The sequence below is a fragment of the Eutrigla gurnardus genome (genome assembly GCF_963514095.1).
Source record: "Eutrigla gurnardus genome assembly, chromosome: 1".
Lineage (NCBI taxonomy): Eukaryota > Metazoa > Chordata > Actinopteri > Perciformes > Triglidae > Eutrigla > Eutrigla gurnardus.
In genome coordinates, this window is record NC_139915.1 from 31283537 (window position 1) to 31290318 (window position 6782).

Genomic DNA, 6782 nt, shown 5'->3' on the forward strand with positions numbered 1-6782 from the left:
AACACACTCCCGGCTCTGTTTTGGAATGTTTCTCAATGAATAATTGACTGGAGTGGTATTTTTTGACCGGCCCTGTCTTGGGTGCAGTTTATAAATAGCTTGTGTGCAGCAAAGCGTGCATGGATTTGTCAGGGGCGTTAGGCCTGGGAGTAGGAGCCCTGTTATGTAATAGGCATGTGAGTTGGCACACCATAGAGACACCGCAGTGTGTGTGTGTGTGTGTGTGTGTGTGTGTGTGTGTGTGTGTGTGTGTGTGTGTGTGTGTGTGTGTGTGTGTGTGTGTGTGTGTGTGTGTGATGCTCTGTACCCATTGAGTGTTTTCAGAGTGATAGTATACTCACTGGGAGTCCTTTGTTAAGTCTGCTGCAGCTGAGGCAGCTCATTTTATTATTTCATTAGTATCACATTTACATGCACCTTTTTATGCATTTAATCCATGCACCTTATTAAATCAATATTAAACATGCATGAGCGTATACTTTACCGCTGATTTATATATATATGATGTGTTAAACAAACCCTTACAGTATCCGTGCATTGCACTGTGATAATGGTAAGGCAAATATCCTTATTAATAGTGTGGCACTAATCTGCCATTGTTTTATTTATCAGTCGCATGTGAGTCATGGATAATTAAGTCTATTTTTGTGCAACACGCATGACTGATAAAATCAATCACATTCTTTCCTAACATTCTTTGCAAACAACAAAGTTTCGTCGACTCCTGAAAAGTCATTTTGGGGGCTGAGGAACAAGTAGGCGTCATAAACGTCGTCCTGATGCAAAACTTCCGATGCCCATTACAGCTCCAGATATTTGTTATTGCACTTCACACTGTGTGGATATATTTGGCTCTGCACTGCTGAATATAGTAACACTGAATGGATGCTGCTGCAAGATATTACATAATGATAGTGAATTTGCTACGTGGACGTGAGAGGAGATGACTATTTTAAAGACGCAGTGACTGTTAGAGCGGAGCGAGGAAAGAGTGCTTATTTGAGTCTTTCATTCATTCCAAAAATGTGCATTTATTGTATTATTGTCTAATGCAGCGACTTCTCAGTTGCTGCAGCAAAATAATAGTGGACCTGATTTGAGACAAGATCTCTCATATAATCGGTTTCTAGATATCAGAAGAAAATTAAAGTGTATTGTTTCAACAAATTAAGAGAAAATAGAATATAATGATAATATATATAAGCAGAATATAAAACACACAATAATAAAATGAGAAAGTCAATAGAAAATATGTATTACATACACTTGAAGTTGGCTTTTGCAGCATGTTATGTAATCAATTGCAGTGTATGTATCCAGTGGCGGACTCAGGCTGTCTGAGTGGAAAGAGCAAAAAAAAAATAAGTAGAAAAGGGGGCAGGTGCATGTGGTGGGGCATTAGGGTGCACAAGGTTTTCAAGCACTTAAGATGGCCTTTATGTCTTAAGTGCTACTGCATCATGTTATCTCTATTTAAGGGGCACCCATTTGTGCACTGCATCTCATTTTCTCCACTGTGAGGACATCAAAGAAGCCACTTAAAATGTTTTCTTCACCAACGGGGCATCTTAGATAATTTGGGTTTTTTTCCGCACTCGAAAACCATCCAAGAAGGTACTTAATTATGTTTTCTCCCCTGGAAAGGCAACACAGGGGATTTCATCATGTTTTCTCCACTGGAAGGCCATACAAGAGGGCACATTGTCATGCTTTCTCCACTGGAAGGCCATCTAAGAGGGCACATCATCATGTTTTCTCCACTAGAAGGCAAAAGTGCACACAATCATGTTTTCTCCACTGGAAGGCCATCTAAGAGGGCACATCGTCATGTTTTCTCCACTGGAAGGCCATACAAGAGGGCACACATCGTCATGCTTTCTCCACTGGAAGGCCATCTAAGAGGGCACATCGTCATGCTTTCTCCACTGGAAGGCCATCTATGAGGGCACATCGTCATGTTTTCTCCACTAGAAGGCAAAAGTGCACATCGTCATGTTTTCTTCACTAGAAGGCCATCCAAGAGGGCACATCGTCATGTTTTCTTCACTAGAAGGCCATCCAAGAGGGCACATCGTCATGTTTTCTTCACTAGAAGGCCATCCAAGAGGGCACTTCATCATGTTTTCTCCACTGGAGGGCCATCCAAGAGGGCACATCGTCATGTTTTCTTCACTAGAAGGCCATCCAAGAGGGCACATCGTCATGTTTTCTTCACTAGAAGGCCATCCAAGAGGGCACATCGTCATGTTTTCTCCTCTAGAAGGCTAAAGTGCACATAGTCATGTTTTCTCCACTTGTAGGCCATCCAAGAGGGCACATCGTCATGTTTTCTTCACTAGAAGGCCATCTATGAGGGCACATCGTCATGTTTTCTTCAGTAGAAGGCCATCCAAGAGGGCACATCGTCATGTTTTCTTCACTAGAAGGCCATCCAAGAGGGCACATCGTCATGTTTTCTTCACTAGAAGGCCATCCAAGAGGGCACATCGTCATGTTTTCCCCTCTGGAGGGCCATCCAAGAGGGCACAATCATATTCTTTTCCTTGGAAGGGCACCCCAGAGGGCAGTTTATCACGACTTATTTAACCAAGGGTCATCCAAGAGGGCACATCGTCATGTTTTCTCCTCTAGAAGGCTAAAGTGCACATAGTCATGTTTTCTCCACTGGAAGGCCATCTAAGAGGGCACATCATCATGTTTTCTCCACTAGAAGGCAAAAGTGCACACAATCATGTTTTCTCCACTGGAAGGCCATCTAAGAGGGCACATCGTCATGTTTTCTCCACTGGAAGGCCATACAAGAGGGCACACATCGTCATGCTTTCTCCACTGGAAGGCCATCTAAGAGGGCACATCGTCATGCTTTCTCCACTGGAAGGCCATCTATGAGGGCACATCGTCATGTTTTCTCCACTAGAAGGCAAAAGTGCACATCGTCATGTTTTCTTCACTAGAAGGCCATCCAAGAGGGCACATCGTCATGTTTTCTTCACTAGAAGGCCATCCAAGAGGGCACATCGTCATGTTTTCTTCACTAGAAGGCCATCCAAGAGGGCACGTCATCATGTTTTCTCCACTGGAGGGCCATCCAAGAGGGCACATCGTCATGTTTTCTTCACTAGAAGGCCATCCAAGAGGGCACATCGTCATGTTTTCTTCACTAGAAGGCCATCCAAGAGGGCACATCGTCATGTTTTCTCCTCTAGAAGGCTAAAGTGCACATAGTCATGTTTTCTCCACTTGTAGGCCATCCAAGAGGGCACATCGTCATGTTTTCTTCACTAGAAGGCCATCTATGAGGGCACATCGTCATGTTTTCTTCAGTAGAAGGCCATCCAAGAGGGCACATCGTCATGTTTTCTTCACTAGAAGGCCATCCAAGAGGGCACATCGTCATGTTTTCTTCACTAGAAGGCCATCCAAGAGGGCACATCGTCATGTTTTCCCCTCTGGAGGGCCATCCAAGAGGGCACAATCATATTCTTTTCCTTGGAAGGGCACCCCAGAGGGCAGTTTATCACGACTTATTTAACCAAGGGTCATCCAAGAAGACACTTCATCACGTTTTCTTCACTTTAAGGGCCGCCCAAAGACCATCATATCATGTTTTATCTACCACAGGGGCATCCAATTGGGCACTTTAGATGTGTTTGTTTTTCGAGTATGGAGACACCAAGTGTGTGTAACATCTTATTTTACATATAAACATGTATTAAGTCTGCATATACGTAACATAATGTAATCTCATACGTTTTATATACAGAAAAAAATGGACAGTTCTGTGGCTTTCGTGTTTGAGGTTGAGGACACATCTGTAAAATCTCAAAGTCCTTATTGTAAAGTAGAGTACTAGTGCGGCAGCAGAAATCTATTTTCTCCACCATTTGCCCTTTTCATTTTGGCCAGAATTCATCTAAATATAGCACAAGTTCGCAAGACATTCACAGAGCACGCATTACCTTTTGCTCGGCTTTATCCACATGAGATTTACCGTCCGTTTATTTCTAGCTCAGTGTCATAAAAATGTATTGGCCTTGTGGGGACAATAGTTTTCTCTGCCATTAACACTACGGTCCCTTCGTCTTGTCTCCTCGCCCTCTTTGCGTAACTTCCCCTGCAGCCTCAGTCCGTGCGGCTCCTCAGTGATTACTGTATGTTACTCAGTGTTTGACGTAGCTGCAGAACAGTTGTCTGAACTCACTCCTGACTGCGTTAACGGCTTCGCTGTTGCTTTAGTGCCTTCGAACTGCTCTGAAGTAATTCCATCCTCCTCTCTCCGCAGCATTCTGCTGTAACAGGCCTGTTGGTGCAGCTCGGTGACGACCTTCCAGAAGAGCTTTAATGCACCTTCACCTCTCTTGAGTTCCATTGAAGGCAAAAAGAGACCTCTCCTATATTTAAATCTGTTTCATAACACATCTTCCAGCTTTTCTCCCACTTCCCTATAATTAGGATAAGGTGCACAACAGTAGGCTAAGTTAAACAACAGAGGTGTGCGTTAAAAACACACTCTCAAACCCTATGAGCATCAAACTCATTCATTCATTCATTCATTCTGTTTTGTCAGGATGACTCTGAAACAATGAAATTTGTGATCTGGGTCGAAGTTGTTCGAATGGAGTCCACACCTCTGTTCTCGAAGAGTCTTCTCTGTCTAAGATCGGCTTTCTGGACTCTTTCATGCATTCAAAATGTACTTTTTGTGTATTGATTAGAACAATTTTGGTCTTTTTAGGGGTTGAGATCTCTAAGGATAGAGTCATACACTGCGTTCAGCTGACCTTCTTGTTTGCAGCATCTCCTTAAAGGTACAGTGTCAAGCATTTAGGTGGGATCTATTTCCAGAAGGGGCTATAATATTTTCGAGTATGTTTTCTTTAGTGTATAATGATCTGAACACAAGAATTGTGTTTTCTTTACCTTAGAATGAGCCGTTTACGACTCACGGAGAAAAGTTGGCACGTGGAGAAGTTTCAGTTGTGATCTGCAAATTCACTGCTATAAATGGTGCCAAATCCTACACACTGCACCTTTAAGTCCATGTCTTTAAACAACCCATTATCAATGAGGTGAAGGGGTAAGTGCCTGTTTAGGCATGTCACGATTATCATGACCAACAGATTCACGATATTATCCCATACCCTTAAAACACTGTGAATTCCTTCTAAACATACTGGAATCAGTTTACATTTTGTTAAGAAACAAATATTTAAACATTTTTAGTGTAAAACCAACCAAATATTCACAAGGTCACCATGTATAAATAAAATACATTTTAATTTTAAAAGCAGGGTCTATGTTCCACTTGTCTATCATGAAAGCATATTTACGATTATTCCTATTTTTCCAGTTTATTATCATGATCTGTCGTAAAAAAAATCCATAGATATTCATATGGAAAACCTCGTATTGCCTAATATCATCCCTCTGTGATCACAGTCTGTCAATAACACATTATGTCTGTATGACGTATTATACATAGATTTAATTAAGATCAATTCAATTTGCATTTATAATGTCACCATGACTACAAACCTTCATAAAACATCCAAATAAAGCAAATGCACCAGAGGTTGAATCTCCTGTTAATGTAATGCCATGGAAATCCTACAGGTAGCAGCTTTAATGAATGAGACCGAGGCCCATTCTTAAAGAGACACATTGATGAAGATGATGAAGAAAGAAAAACATCCTCTGACGAGGATGAGCTCATATTATTTTTGGTGTGAGATCCCCAGCCCGCTGGTCCGGTCCGTGCTCCCGGTTCGCCTCCTCTCGTACAGTAGTAAGGCCACCGTGAGCCAGAGAAACCCGCAGCGCCAGGCATGTCGAGAATGAGAGTTAAAAATAGCATCATCGGTCGGCCAAGCGGCGCTCCGTTACTACGCGTTTCAGCATTCTGCCCCTGTGCAGGGGGGGAGTCTGCAAGGACCGGGCCTGGAATCAAACCCCTTTTTTTTCTCCTGTATAGCAGCTCCGCATCATCACACTTGTGGGACCCACTTGTGGTGTAAAACCTGAACCCGGAGTCTTTTTTTTTTTTTTTTTTTTTGCGTAAAAGATAAAGGCTTCAATCTGACATCTGGTGTTGGTTTGCGTCATGATGTCCAACGGAGCTCATCTCCACACCCCGTTGTGTGTGCGTGTGTGTGTGTGTAATACACACACGCACACACACACACTGGTCCTGCTCTCCTTTTTTTTTTGCCTCCAGTGACATGAAAGGGAGGTTTGACTAACAGCCAGTGTTGGAGGATGAGGAGGAAGAGGAGGAGGGCTGCGCCTTCCTCGGCCTATCCTCTCCTCTTTTGCATTTGCAGCGGATGTTTTCATTGGCGCGCGGCTGTATTTTAAGCCGCCGTGCAGACAACCCGAGGCTGCTGCTGCTGCTTCCACCTTCAAAGTGGGAGATTCTCCACGTGACGTCAATGGTGACTGACGCAGGAGCAGGAAGTCGTTTTCATTCTTCCATTTCTTTTCGGCCGTAAATAGAAAAAAAAAACTGGCCGTTTGAATTGACATCACGTGCCATCACGAGCTGCAAAACTGGAGCTTCGCGTGCGCATTTTACTTTTGTTTTTAATTATTTTTGTCGATAGTGGTGTTCTTGTGCGCGTGCGCGGAGCAGCAAATCATCCATTAATTAAAAGCCCCAATTCTGCACACTTCCGCGATTCCGCTGGGGGGAAAAATCCGGGCGTGCGCTTTTCTCTCTCTCTCTCTCTCTCTCTCTCTCTCTCTCTCTCTCTCTCTCTCTCTCTCTCTCTCTTTTTCACGGTATC